Consider the following 15707-nt stretch of genomic DNA (forward strand, 5'->3'; position numbering starts at 1 on the left):
ACCATCATGATGATCTGGGTTCACCTGTATAATCAGTTGTCATGGGACTTAGGGTTAAAAAAAAAAAGGCAGCTTGACTTTATACTGGACTAAAAAGAAAGGTGAGGAAGTAAAAAAATAATAAGCTGTGACTCCAGGGGTCAGGGATGGAGAAGGGGCCTTTCGACAGGCTGGACAGTAAAACAGAAAACAATGGAAGAGAAAGGTTAACAATGCAGTTTTAAACTGATGGCTCACCAAAATGAAGAGCCTTAGAAAGTGTTCTTGTAATTTGCCTAAACTGGATGTACTTTGTAATTCCAATATTTCCTAAAACAGTGTTTAATCTGTCTCCTGACAGATGTTGCTGTGCTGAATGGCGACATTCGGTGAGATGCAGTGCAGTGGGCAGGACAAATCGTGAACAGCTGTCATTCTAGGGACACATCTCACAGGAAAATAGCTCTCCTGGGACAAGTTGGAGCAGCAGGAAAGTGTGGGACGGAGAAACCATGCCCAGGGAGCCGCCTGCGTGGACTCCGGACTCTGCAGTGCTCTCCTAAGTTTAGCCCAGGCATCCAGGAAGCCCAAGATCCTGCCCCGGACCCTTAAACGCCCACGATTTGTGGCTACAGACAGGGTTCAAGTCCCAGGTCTACTGGTTGCTAGCTGTGCTCTTTCCAGGGCAGTCTTTTAAGACTGCCTGAATCTCTGTCTCCCATCCATCAACTATGCCTAACGAGAGCCGCCTAGGCTGCCCCACAGGACTGCTGAAGGCCTCAAACAAGAGTGGTGCAAATGGATGCATTTTAAAGACTTGCAATACTACACAAACATAAGATATTGCTGTTGTTATTGTTGTTAACATTAGATCAGAAATTATTCTAATACTGTCAGACTTGCTAAACTTTTGAGCCTGGTACCAAAGCTATCCCCTAGTCAGGAGGAGCACAAGGGGGGAGGAGGTCACCCAAACCTTTGTCCCCAGGGGCTTCTGCATCTCCCCTGTAGCCCTGGAGGGAATAGCCTTTCCCCGAGGCCAGCCTGCAGCCCGGACTCAGGGACCTCTCTGTGAGTCAGTTGGCAAAGGCACCATGGGGAAACTCTCTCCCTTTGAACCTGTTCCTGGCCCCTCCACCAAGAAAACATGGGGGACCTTTCCTAAAGCAAACGAGTCCAGATTTCAGGGTTGTTTTGTTTTTGTTTTTTCAGATTTTGTTTTTGATTTCCAACATGTGCCATCTCTAATCTGGGATTTATAGGACCTTTCTCAATTATGTGTCCTCTCTCCCTCAAGAGAAGAACAAGAATCTGCTCATCTCTTCATCCCCAGGATCCGAGCACCCTTAACATACTCACCTGGTAGGTAAATAAAGGACAATTTATCCATTTGCCTCACTTCCGAAATTTCAGCGTTGAACTATCTTCTGGTTTCTACCCTTCTTTACCTACCTCAAATGGCAGCTTATAGTATAGTGGAAGTTTAATTGTAGCTGGTAATTATTGAGCACTTACTATAGGTAGACGTGACATAAAATGCTTTAATACAATCTTCACATCAAATCTGTGGAGGGAGCACTGCTACTGTCATTACATAACAATGAGGAAATAAAGTTTAGAGAAATGAATTAATTCACCCAGGGTCACAAAATTATTCACTGGTGGAACTACAAGCCAAGACTAGGCCATCTGGTTTTAGATCAACTCCAAACTGCTCTTTTGTAGCAGATCCACTGATGCCCACAACCCGAGTGGCTGGCATCAGAACTGTTCATAGTACGTACTTAGTAAACTTCAACGGAATGAACGAACAAATATTCATTGCGTTTAGATTTCTACCCATAATATATGGGCCTGGGGATGGGTTACCCTTCATTCCTCTAATTTAGGATATCTTTTATTCATTTATTTTGACAGAGAGAGAGAGAGAGAGAGCGAGCAAGCAGGAGAGTGGCAGAGAGCACGGGAGAGAGAGAATCCCAAGCAGGCTCCACGCAGTCACGATCTGAGCCAAACTCAAGAGGCAGACACTTAACCGACTGACCGCCCAGGCGCCCCTAAGTTAGGGTATCTTCTAGTCCATCAGATGTATCCAACCCTTGCTTTTAGTATATTCTTACATGATGGATATTAATAATTAAGAATATGTTGATGCTCTAAGATTACAGAGAAGAAAGGGAAAAATTAGGATAGAAACATAGCACTAAATATCAAAAGTCCTGGGGGTGCTTACTTATTTCTATCGCAGGAAGCAGTGGTCTCAAAGAATGTGCCACCCTGCCGCGCCTGTGACTCTGGAAGGCCAGGATGATCCCGGCGCCAGATGGGGAGCCATGTAAGGGTGTTGCCCTTGAAAACTGGCAAGAGGGAGGAGGCGATTGCGGGCAGTAACCACTGGAAATGATAGGGTGGGGATCTGTGCTTGGTGGCTTCACTTGCCGCCTGGAATTAGCACCTGCAGCATCTTTGGCATGTGGACCAGGGATTGCCAACCGCCAACCTACGGGATTGTTGTTTACTATTTGCTGTGAGTATAAAGTATCCGTGTTAAATATGGGTTGTCGAGGGCAGAATTTTGTCTGAAAGGAGGGCAGGAATGTAGTCCCACTGGATGAAAACATGACTCTTCCCCCAACCAGCAGGGCAGGGTCTTACTCTCCGTGCTTTCTTGACAAACTTTATTGGTTCATTTTGATTTGTCTTTTTTTAATCAGTGTTTCTCTGTTGTTTGTTTTAATTTTTACTTTTGAAATCGTTTGATCGCAAAAGGAGGCGGATCCTTGAACACGTCTGGATTTAGTCCACACGGCACTGGCTCAGAGTTGGGGTGTGTGGGTTCTCAGCTCCCTGCACTAACTCACTGTGTTAGAAAAGTTGCCTGACTCCTCTGGCCTTCAGTTTCCTCATCTATAAAATGAAATGTTGAGCTAGACGATCTTTAAGAGTCTTTCTTATTTTCTAGTTTTCTGTCCCTTGGTTGATTTCCTCTCATTTCACTGGAATTTGGATTTTCATTTTTTCAGAGGAGTAAAAATTAAGTTCCACGTGAAGAAAATGAAATGGACTCAAAGATAACCACATGTCCTGGGCCTTAAACATCGTAGGAACTCGAGAGTAACTGCCCGAGTCAGTAAGTGAGTTGAATACTTTAGTGCTCTCTTGAAACTGCATAATAGGAAGTGAAATGCCTACTCTTTAGAAAAGGAAGTTTTATTAGCCTCCTTGGATCTTATTAAATAGAACTTTCATTGGGAAAGGTTCTAGAACCAGAAATCAAACTTTGTATCTAATTTGGTATCTCTGTTGCCCACATTGTAAGTAATTGTTGTATCTTGTACTTATCGAGCACTTACTAAGTGTCAGGCATTGTACGGAGATATACGCGTTATTATCTCGCCCAAATTTCATGACAATTCTGAGTTTAATGAGCTGAGTGCTTTTTATTGCACTCATAAAGAAAGAAAGAAAGAAAGAAAGAAAGAAAGAAAGAGAAAGAAAGAAAGAAGGAAAGAAAGAAAGACACAGAGACTGAGAGCTTTCCTGTGATTACAAGTACGTGACAGCTGGGGCTCTAATCCAGGTCGGCCTGACTCCAGAAACCACACCCACCGCCACTAAGCACAGGGCCTCTCTGTAGCCTAGACCCAGGGAATCTTTTTCCGTCAATTGTTAGGTAACATTCAAGAAAATCAGCCTGAATGTTCTGAAAACCCATTAAAAAAAAAAGATAAAAATAGAGCTAGCAGAGTTTTCAATACCTATATAATGAACAAAACAGTAATATACACATCAGTTTTTTAACTGAGCAAAAATTACTTAGATATAAGTGGAGACAAATGAGCCATGCACTGTAGAACGAGTAAAAACCACTCGTGAATATGATGATAGATGTACAGGCTCTCTAGTAATTAGAGAAACAAATCTTAAAGCATGAGATACCATTTTTTGCCCGTTAAATGGGACTAAAATAAAAAGATGAATATTTTCCAATGTTGCTGAGCATGTGGGCGATAGTCTGGATGGCAATATAAATTGATTCAGTGAAAATTTGGGAATATATCTTCAAAAATTAAAGTTCGCACTCCTTTTAATGCAGCAACTCCAATTCTAGGAATGTATCCTACAGAGATATTCATATATATATGCAAAATATATACATGTACATTTATTTTAAATTGAAGCATTATTTACAATAGTGAATGTCACAAACTAATATCCTTCAGTAGTGAGTTTGTTAAATAAAACATTATAAATCTATACTTTTTTTTTTTTCAAATCCAGTATTATTAAAACTATTTGGCAATTTTCGTAGCAGTACAAAGCCTTTGACTATGACCACTGGACACATTAGACATGAGTTTATGTTTTTGGGTTTGGTGTGGTTTTGGGTGCATGTACTTCTTCTAAATCTGCTGCCCTTCCTTCCATTACCAAACGGCAAAGTGCCTTATTTCTCTGTCCACAATATTCTACAAAGTATACTAACAACATCTACATTTAGTCCTCCAAGTAACAAGGCAGGAGTGTGGTATCTGGGGATTCCTGTTTTTTAAATAAGGTTTATCCCTCTAATGTCCAGAGAAGATTCTCATAAAATAAGTGAGTAAAAGAAGTCATATTGTTATAGTACTTTCTCATTCATGTAGAGAAAAAGGGGTGTGTGTGTGCGTGTGTGTGTGTGTGTGTGTGTGTGTTTACGGGCATATTAAGGTACAGGAAAATGTTCAAAATGATAAACATTAAAAGGTTAAAGAAGATGACTCTCAAAATGGGAAATGTGCTATGGAAAATAACACTACATTATTATAAAAATTTAAGGTAATCAAGTGCTAGTGTCACAATTTTTATTTTCTAAGTTTATTTTTTTTGAGGGAGACAGAGCACGAGTCAGGGAGGGGCAGAGAGAGAGAGGGAGAGAGAGAATCCCAAGCAGGTTCCATGCTCTAAGTGTGGAGCCTAACTTGAGATCATGACTTGAGCCAAAACCAGGAGTCAGACACTTAACAGACTGAGCCACCCAGGTGCCCCAGTGTTGCAATTTAAAAGAAAAAAGGTGGGGGGGAGGACTCAGGTCCTTACACCTTGTGGCTCCCAAGGTTGTCCCATATGTTGGAAGGAGAAAAAGCATGGAGGCTTTAGTGGGCCTGACCTCCAAGTGGACTGGGTATTTTTGCTCACATCCCATTGGCTAAAACTTGGTCATAGGGTCTTACAAAGACGCAAAGCAGTCTGGGAGATACAGTCTCCATATGTACCTGGGAATAAGAGAAAACTACTTTGGTAAACATCTAGCAGTCTCTGCCACAAGTACTCAGAGGGTCTGAGTTTCTAGCCCTGTGGCCCTTCAGGACCACAGTGAAACTCTAAAGGGTACTGAGAGAAGAAATAGAGACATGTGATCTTCCTCCACAGATCTTCGACAGCAGCACTCCCACTGATCTATACAATCGATGTTTTTATTTTCAATTTTATGTGAAACACCACCCAGATAGAGTTTTAAGACAAATCCCCCGGGACCCACTCTAGTACAGACATTCCAGACTGCTCCTGCTCCCCAGATCGCTTCCTGAGGGTCTCAGGGCGGGTATCAGCCCTGAAGCATCGAATTGCGATGGAGTGGGTAATCCTGTAAACCTGGGTTCAGGTATGCCACGATCAGATGGATACTGTTGTGCTTCCCCATCTATACAATGGTGATGAGATACCACCCACCCTGTCTGTTCCAAGGGGATGTTGTGAGCTTCAGAAAAGGTGATATACCTGTCAATACTTTTTAAACTGAAAAGAAGTACTAAACATTGTTCTTAGTCCTGTAGCATAGATTCATCAATTCTTTTCTCTCGCCTTTATTTTCCCCTTCCCTGCATTCTCTCTGTATTTTTTAACTGACCTCCTTGCAAGGAGATCAAGGACGGTGCGGCTCTAAGGAAGATATCAGAGAAGAGCCAAAGGAAAGTGTCTGAACAAAAGATGTAACTGGGCAAAAGGGCAGTTTTCAGAGACTGAAATGGTAGCCAACCCCAAGTTAGACAGGTTTATGATCCTTCTTATCCAGAAAGAAGGTTGTTATAGGAATAGGAGATTGGACAGCTGATACTTTAAGAGGGTGGGAAGAATGGAAAGGCTGCATTTCTAGCTATCCAAAATGATGCCTCCAAGGCGCAAGGCGTTGGCATTGAATCCGAAGAGCAGAAGGAAGTAATGACTGAAGTTGGTTATGAGGCAAAGTTCTAAGGGACTGAATGTTCCAGAGTGCAGAAGATATCCAGCACTCCATGCCTGGGTTGTTCGATCTTTCTCCATCAGGTCCAGCAGAACAAATTGTTAGTGTGTGTGCAGGGGGAATACTTCTGTGGGCTGTGGCAATGCCACTGATAGAGTAATATGACCTCATGGACTATTTGCAGAAGCCAACGCCTATTCGGTATGATTTCAGAGGCATCCTGGGCTTACAGTGATCTCTCCCTGCTGCCTTCGGATACTCAGAGTTTCTTTAGCAAGACCATCTTTTGTTTCACAATCACAAACTTAATATACGGATGCACATACCCATGCTGCGTTGTGAATCACGGGCACCAGGGGACCTGTTTGGATAAGAGAGTCCTAGATACCTAAAGAGGGTGGGGAGTGAGGGAGTCTGGGATCCCCCTGCCATGTCACCTAGTTTACGTCTTCTGAAACCTGTGTCCGCACCAGACTTTTAGCTACCCTTTCAGTCTCTGAAAACTGCCGGGAAACTTAAGAAATGGCCAAAACAAAACAAAGCAAATACACACTAAGTTCCACCAGTAGAGGGCTGATTAAGTAAGGACCAGTACCTCCAGGCAATGGAATGCCCTGCCATTTTTAACAAACAAAAAGCAATATGGACGTTCTCCATAGCTTATATAGAGAAATCTCCAAGATACCTTGAGAAAAGTAAGGGTAATAGGAAAAGAGGTAAATACCCTATATCTGTATGTGGTTCTACGTGCATAAAATAATTCTGGAGGAGTACTTAAGAAAACAAGCAGAGGGACTGCAACCTGATGATGGCAGCAAGCAGGAGCATATTCATGCTGAAGCTTATAAAATTTGAGGCAGCTCCTTTAAGAAAAAGAATGTTAATTTATGACTAAACATTAGTTGAGAGCCTCGGAATGGGCCCTTGGTAGGGGCTCTGAAGCTTGATGCCCTAACACGTGGTAAGTCCCACACTGAGGACAAGCAGGAGAGAGAGAAGTCAAAGAATGCTTCGAAAGCTGCTAGAAATCTGAGCCATTTGTACCTGTTCACGAAACTAAATTAAGAAACCAAAAATCAGTGCCTCTACCAATGCAGCTTTGGAGAAAGAGAACCGATTAGGTGACCAAGCCCCGTGAAAAATGTGACTTCATGGAATCAAATTCGTAGCAAGAAAGTCATGAAAACCGTCACGGTAACTATCTGAAAGATCGCATTTCATCTAGCAGGTTGGTAAAGATCAGAAAGTTTTAATAACACGAAGCGAGGGCGTGACGTTATCATACATTGCCTCAGTTTGGCCTGAATGACCTCCACGGAGAACGAGTTGCCACGGCCTCACACGATTACAGACGCACATCCCATGTGACCCAGCATTTCCGCTTCCAGGAATATATCCTACAGGTGGGACGGCACGTATGCACAGCAACGAAGGCCAAAGTTACCCACTGCACCGTTATTTGTACTGCCCTACTACTGGAACTGCCTCCGGAGGAGCCTGCCTAGATCACTTAGGCTACCTGCCTTCAATAGAATATTGCACAGCTGAAAAATAAACCAGGAAGCTCTTTAGGTACTGATATTGTAAAACACTCTTTATATTTTTAAGCAAAACACTCAGGTTTCAAAACACATCGTGGGCTACCACTGACGTAATGTATCTCCTCTAAGCGCAGAATGTTTTGGGGAAGCATTTCACAAACAACTCGCCACATTGGAGGGACCGGGGACAGGGAGCTGGTTGGCCAGGGAACAGGTGTGAAAGGAAAACTTTTGTGCTTTTAAATGTTGAAACATGTCACGGTGCAACTTTTTCGACATATGATTTTTGGAAAAGTGAAAACACATTTTTTTTAAATTCTGCGATTCACTTCAAACTGTTGCGAAGCCTGAGGCTGCTCAAGGGTGGGCTGTTGAAGTCCCAAACTTTCACAGATGCAGATGTCAGAGGGGGCCAAACCAGGGTAAAGAAAGATTTGAGAAGATTGGGCATTCTTCCCTCTCCACTGGAGTGTAGAGTGCTCGCATTTCAAAGTCTCATTAGTTATTCAATGAGCCAATGAATTTATGACTCTAAATGAAACATATTCCTGGGGATTACTTGTTTAGTGGACCCAATTAGATTTCTAGGAAATGTTTCTGGAAGTTCCTGGCAGCTATGAATTCTTCTCTGAGCTCCCCATTACAGAGCATTAGCTCTTTAAAGATTAAGGGACCTCCTCTTTCCAACTCACGGAGGAGACAGAAAAGGGCCATAACAGCCAGTGTTTCTGCCTTTATTTTCCTTTATTTTCTTTGGGGATTTATAGCTGCTTTGCTAAATTCAAAGAAGACAGGATCCTTTGGCAAATGGTTAAAAACCAAACCTGAGGACCCAGCCTTAAAGAAGTCTGAAACGGGGAGAATATTGGATCCTACCTATGTGTCTTTATTTCTGAAAACAAGAATGCTGTCACGGATGGAGAGCTGCTAACTCAGCCATCAAAGACTGAGGATACATGAGATACTTTTTGTTACCCATAAACTGTGGACTCCAGGAATGATTTGGAGCCAGGAATGAGTTTTGGGATTGATTTTTTTTATCTTTTCCTTCCTTCCTTCCTTCCTTCCTTCCTTCCTTCCTTCCTTCCTTCCTTCCTTCTTTTTTTTTTAGAAGAGTAAGGTTTCCAGAACAAAACTCCGTGATCTAAAGCATTTATTTCCACAAGATGGTGCTATAACTTCTGCCACGGAAGACGCTCACACTTCCTTCAGGAGCTAGAACTCCAAAATCTACTTTTGATGGGAACCAAATCTCTGTTCTGGTGGAGGTAGATTTGGGCCAAGAGGGTAAAGGTTGTGCGGGTACGAATGCCTTCCTCCACCTCCACACGTCCCCGAGTGGATGTCTCAAGGCTCCTTCAGCCCCTCCTTTCCCAAAGTGCTGCTCTTAACACTGTGAGGCATGTATGTGTGTCAGGAATGGAACCTGGGTATTAAGGAGTGACACACGTGTCCCCAGTCCTGGAAACGTATCTCCCACATCCACCCACACTGTGTCCCCAGAGGCAGCTCAAGACTCAGCTCTTTGGGAGGGCTTTCCCTACCCCTCTGGCTCACATTAATCATCCTTGCCTTTGAGTCTCCCTGGCATTATTATTTTTACCTCTCTTAGGGCTTATTAGAGATTGCTTTAGAATATTATTTTACCATTTCCATGTAAGTTGCTCAAATTCTTTTGAGACAGAGTGCACGTCATAATTGCCTTTTGTACATCCCATATATAACAGCAAGCATTCTACCCTGAATTTATGCACAGTTAATGAGACTGTGAACACAGACAATCTAAAGTAAGCGTTCAGTAACCTTGGTGGGAGGCTTGAATAATTGGGAGGGATGCCAGCCCCCGTTGGCCACCGCCTAGGACCTAGGACTCTGATCTCATAAGTCACAACCTCTCTGAAGCTGTTTTTGTTTGTTTTTGAATGTGAGCTTTTATCTTATTTAAAAAAATTGTTTTAATGTTTATTTATTTTGAGAGAGAGTGTGCGAGCAAGTGGGGGGAGGGGCAGAGACAGGGAAAGAATCCCAAGCAGGCTCTGCGCTGTCAGTGTGGAGCCTGACAAGGGTTCAGTCTGACAAACCACGAGGTCATGACCTGAGCCGAAGAGATGGACAGTTAACTGACTGAGCCACCCAAGGGCCCCCTGAAGCTGTTTGATCGTCTCTAGAAGGATAGGATTAAACTGTCTTCCTAACTCTTTTTCTTTTTTTCTTTTCAAGTTTTTATTTCAATTCCAGTTAGTTAACCTACAGTGTAACATTAGTTTCAGGTGTAGAATCTAGTGATAAATCTTTTTTCCTTTTCTTTGTTTTTAAAATATTTGTTTATTTATTTGAGAGAGAGAGAGAACCAGCAGGCCAGGGAGAGGGACGGAGGAAGAGAGAGAGAGAGAGAGAGAGAGGGAGAGGGAGACAGAGAATATCTTAAGCAGGCTCCACGCTGAGCATGGGAGCCCAATGTGGGGTTTGATCCCACAACCCTGAGATCATGACCTGAGCTGAAATCAAGAGTTGGACGCTCAACCGACTGAGCCACCCAGGTGCCCCTGTTTTTCTTTTTAATGTTTTGCCTCTCTGACTTTAATGTCTTCAGTCTCCCTGCCTTGAGGGGGCCATGAAGGCAAGTATATTTGTATCATGTTCCCGCTAAAGTGAATGCCATCTCCCTTTCTATTCATTTTTATTTTCATCTCCACTTTTATGTCTTGGGTTGTGCCTCTGTGCCTCAGCAATGAAGACAGTGCCACGGTGATACAGGGCTCTCTCGCTTGTTACCGCAACCTCTGCCCAGGGAGGTACGGCAGGTGCGTGGAAGCCTGGGTGTGCAGTGACAACAGGCTACCCTGGGTTTCACTATTATAAACAGGTATGTGCACAGGGAGGTGACTGCGTGGCTCCGCCAGTTGAGCAGCCGACTCTTTCCTTTGGCTCAGGTCAGGATCTCATGGTTCATGGGTTCGAGTCCCACATTCGGTTCCACGCTGACAGCACAGAGCCTGCTTGGGATCCTCTCCCTCCCCCTCTCTCTGCCTCTTCCCCTCCTACGTGCTTTGGCTCTCTCTCTCAAAATAAATAAATAAAATACTTAAATAAATAAAAAGACACAAAATAAATAAATACTTAAAAAAAAGAAGAAGTACATGTATATAGAAGTACAGAAGTACTGAGCCTGGGTGGCTCAGTCAGTTAAGCATCCAACTTGATCTCAGCTCAGGTTTTGATCTCAGGGTCATGAATTGAAGCCCCGTGTTGGGCTTCACGCTGGGCGTGAAGCCTACTTAAAACAAAAAAAGTACAGGTATATACAGTTTATAAATAAATAAGCACTTGTATATTGGGGGTGCCTGTTGATTTTTTTTTAAATAGAAGGTAGGATAAAAGAAGTTTTAAGACCACTGCTACAGATCAGAAGGTCTCCGTTATCATTATGTATCCAAATCAGCAAGGAGCTATTTTTCAACCGTTCTTCTTGACCCACACCTACAGAATTGAAACTCCAAATATTTTGAGCAAAGGCAAATTCATAAAGTTCGTCAGGTGATTGTTGACCGAAACCTCTGGTAAAGAACCACTGCTTTCACATCACGGTTCCCAAATCTGGCTTCTTGTCTTAATCACAGGGGGGCCCTTAAACAATAGCAAACAAAAAATCGTTCCCGGAGATTTTCCTGATTTGCCAGGTTTAGAAACCATGGCGATAGAACCAGAACTCCTCTGAATGGATGGCATCGATTTTAGTCTCTTTGCAAAAATGGATCATCCCCGTCCCCATCCTCATATTTATCTTCCAAGAATCTTGGGTGGAAAACTTCTGAAACATCCCCAAACTAAACACATGCCAAAACAGAAGACAATGAGTAATGGCACTTCTGGGGACGGCTTACTGCGATGTGGGACGGGACCCTGCCGCCTCTCCACCATGGCCGGCCATCCCTCTCCCATCGCTGTGACCATTCTGTGGAAACACCTGGTCATTCTCAGTATTTACCAGGCATTTTAGAGACTCAATTTAATAAGATGGAGAGGCATATCTCTTTTCCTCTGATACATGCACCAAGCTAAAGATATGCTTACAGGAGAAATTTAAAAAACTATGAGCCTCCAGGGACCTGGGGAGAGTGAGAAGTCAGGTAGCTAGATGATGAGGGGGCTGGTAAGCCACGCACGCTACTGAGTTTGGACTTTATACTTTCAGAGATGGCGCTCCTCTGAAGGGTTTTGTTCAGTTTTGTGAGGTATGATTGACAAATGAAAGTTGTAAATATTTAAGGTATACAACTTGATGTTTTGACATTTGTATACTTTTTTTTTTTTCCTGAGAGTGCATGTGCGTGGGTGGGGAGGGGCAGGAGAGGGAGAATCCTAAGCCGGCTCCACACTCAGCATGGAGCCCTACTAGAGACTCGATCCCACGACTGTGAGATCATGACCTGAGCCTAAATCAAGAGTAGGATGCTTAACTGAGCCACCCAGGTGTCCCATGATATTTGTATTGAAATGATCCCCACAGTCCAGCCACATAACATACCCATCACCTTCCACAGTTAACATTTTCTTTTTCTTCTCTGCCATTTCTTCACCATACCTCACGTGAAGTCCACACTCCTCACCCTTCCCTGAACAGAATGTGCTCTGTGCTATGTTCGCATATCCCATTTCTGCTGCGGGCATGCCTTTCCTCTATTCCCTCTCTACCAGGCACAGAGTACTTTTTTAGGACAAGTCAACTCAAACAGCACCTTATTCATTAGGGTTTCTCTTATTCCCCAAGCAGTGCCCTGTCCTTTTTGTCTACCATCGCACCTTGTCTATATCTTAACACTTATCATACTCTCCTATCATCATTTGCTACATGTTTCTCTCCTTGATTAGATTGAGAGCTCCTCTCCTTGGGGCAGAGACTTGGTCTTTGCATATCTGGTTTTCGAGAAATGCATATGGAGTAAATGAACTTTTTTAAATGAATGAGTTCATTAGTATTTATACCTTGAATAACACCAAATTCAGGCTAGTTCAAATGTGCAAAGGTGGAGAGAAAAATAAAGGGGGGAGGTGCCTAGGCGGCTCAGTTGGTTGAGGTCTGACTCTTGATTTCAGATCAGGTCATGATCCCAGGGTCACGGGATCCAGCCCCGGGCCGAACTCTGAGCCGAGCGTGGAGCCTGTTAAAGAGTCTCTGTCTTTCTCTGTCTCTCTCCCACCCCCTCTGCCCCTCTCCCCTGCTTGTGTGCATGCTCTCTCTCTGAATTAAAAAGAAAAAAAAAGGAAGGAGGGGGAGGGAAGGGAGGGAAAGGGAAGGAAAGGGAAGGGAAGGAATAAAGGGAAACCAAAGGCGGGCTCCGACTGGAACAGGATAGCTCAGAACCAGAGCAGCCAAGTCAGGGTGGATTTAAAGGAAAAGGAAGGAGAGACCAGGGTCAGCCCAGTTAAGAAAAGAAGTGAGTTCAAAAATCACTTCAAAAAGGTTCAACTGTGGGTCATGGGATCAGGCAAAAAGCAGAGTCAGAAAAGCCAGAGCAGAATTTAAAAAACTAGCACAGGATCCGCTGAGAGTCAGAGTTAACCAAGTGAGAAACAGTGTAGCCAACATCAGGGGATGATGGCACCAGGGGGGTGTCCAGTCAGGGCAGTGACAGCCCCAGGGATATCTTGATGAGTTCCTGCTTTTATTTTATTTTATTTTTTTAATTTTTAAATATTTATTTTAGAGGGAGACAGAGCACTAGCAGGGGAGGGGCAGAGAGAGGGAGACAATCCAACGTAGGCTCCAGGCTCTGGGCTGTCAGCACAGAGCCCAACGCAGGGCTCGAACTCACGAACCACAAGATCATGACCTGAGCAAGATCATGACCTGAGCCGAAGTTGGATGCTTAACCGACTGAGCCAGCCAGGCACCCCTAATGAGGTCCTGCTTTTAAAAACAGCCATTATCATTCCTTTGATGCCCATAACTACACAGGACAGTTCTCTGTCCTTTCCCCTCCATGGCTGGATCTCAAAGGTACTGTCTCCAATTAAATATTCCCAAATTCCAGAACCTATACTTTTTCTTCCCCCATCTAATACTGCTCTCGCTGTAAAATAACTTTATGTTGAATCTGCTTACCTTTCCCAACCCTTATCACCTTGTGATTGTAAATGTATTCATTCAACTTGCATAACTACAGGCTCTATTAGGAAAGAAAACTAACTCATATCAATCACCTTCTATGCTTGTAGCAAGGTGACCTCTATATGATACCTTACTGAAGCAGGGAGGCAGGTATTATTAAATAGTAATATCCTCATTTAAGACATGAGGAAATGAAGCACAGTAAGGTAAAGACGAAGCACAGGAAAGGTACTATGTCAAATTTTTGCCTTAAGTAAGTGGGGAAGGTAGGATTCAGATGCACCCCTATCTGCACCTAAATCCCATCCTTCTTCCATTGTATCATCCTCTCTCTTCTCTAGGACTTTACAGAGGAAATATAAGCCCAAATGAAATATCAAAATCTTCGGACAGGATGAAAGGCCTGATTAGGAAACCCGGGCACCACAAGCAAGCATCAAGAAATGGAAAAGATGGGGCGCCTGGGTGGCTTAGGCTCAGGTCACGATCTCATGGTTCATGGGTTCGAGCCCTGCATCGGGCTGTCTGCTGACAGGTCAGAGCCTGGGGCCTGCTTTGGATAGTGTTTCTCTCTCTCTCTACTCCTCCCCTGCTCCCTCTCTCTCTCTCTCTCTCTCTCTCAAAAATAAATAAACATTAAAAAAAAAAGGAATGGAAAAGAAGAATAAAATAAGGGGCACCTGGGTGGTTCAGTCAGTTGAACGAATGACTCCAACTCTTGATTTTGGCTCAGGTCGTGAGATCGAGGCTTGTGTCCATCTCCATGCTGAGTGTGGAGCCTGCTTAAGATTCTCTCTCTCTCGGGGCGCCTGGGTGGCGCAGTCGGTTAAGCGTCCGACTTCAGCCAGGTCACGATCTCACGGTCCGTGAGTTCGAGCCCCGCGTCAGGCTCTGGGCTGATGGCTCGGAGCCTGGAGCCTGTTTCCGATTCTGTGTCTCCCTCTCTCTCTGCCCCTCCCCCGTTCATGCTCTGTCTCTCTCTGTCCCAAAAATAAATAAAAAACGTTGAAAAAAAAAAAAAGATTCTCTCTCTCTCTCTCTCTCTCTCTCTCTCTCTCTGACCCTCTCCCCTACTTGTGCTCTCCCTCTCTGTCAAAGAAAGAAAGATGGAAAGACAGAAAGAAAATAATAACATGAGAACCATGGTTTGCAGACTCGAGGGAAGAAGAGAGAGGAGCCAAGAGGGCTACATTGGCCCCCAAATGTGTACACCCTGCAGACAGGGATGCTCCCGGGGAGAAGCCAACCCCCTAAGGGACAAGTTTTAACTTTCCTACATGTCACTCCCGGCCGAAAAGTCAGGTCCAGCCTCATATGCTTCACTCTCTGGACAAGAGCCCAGAGGTCATCGATCAAGGGCAGTGAGTTAAGAAAAAAATGCTGATAGGTCAGAGCTGGCAGAACAAGAGGAGGTCTGGTCTGAGAGACCTGCCAGACGGTTGGAGGAAACTAAGGCACAGCGAGCTGTCTGTCACCGGGGAGAGCCAAGTCAAGATGGAGGTGACAGAAGGAATAGCCAGGCTGGTTTCCAAGGCAGCTCCAGCTCCTCTGACTACATTGCCCACTCCTGTAGGCAGGGCGGATTAGCAGGGATCGGCAAGTTCGGCCCAAGGATCAGAAGTGTACTAACTTTGCTCCCCCCTAGAAATCATCGGCCTCCTCGCACCCTGGACTGCATTTTTCTCTCCTAGCCTAGAAATAGAGACACTTCTAGTTTGAAGTTTTTGACCTACTGCAGTCCCCATTCTTTTTTAAAAAAAACTATTAAGGTTATTTCTTTATTTTGAGAGAGGGAGAGAGAGAGAGAGAGAGAGAGAGAGAGAGAGAACAAGTGAAGAGGGGCAGAGGGAAG

The sequence above is a fragment of the Lynx rufus genome, unplaced genomic scaffold (genome assembly GCF_022079265.1).
Source record: "Lynx rufus isolate CCGP_SWC_20201006 ecotype Redwood Valley unplaced genomic scaffold, mLynRuf1.p SCAF_4, whole genome shotgun sequence".
Lineage (NCBI taxonomy): Eukaryota > Metazoa > Chordata > Mammalia > Carnivora > Felidae > Lynx > Lynx rufus.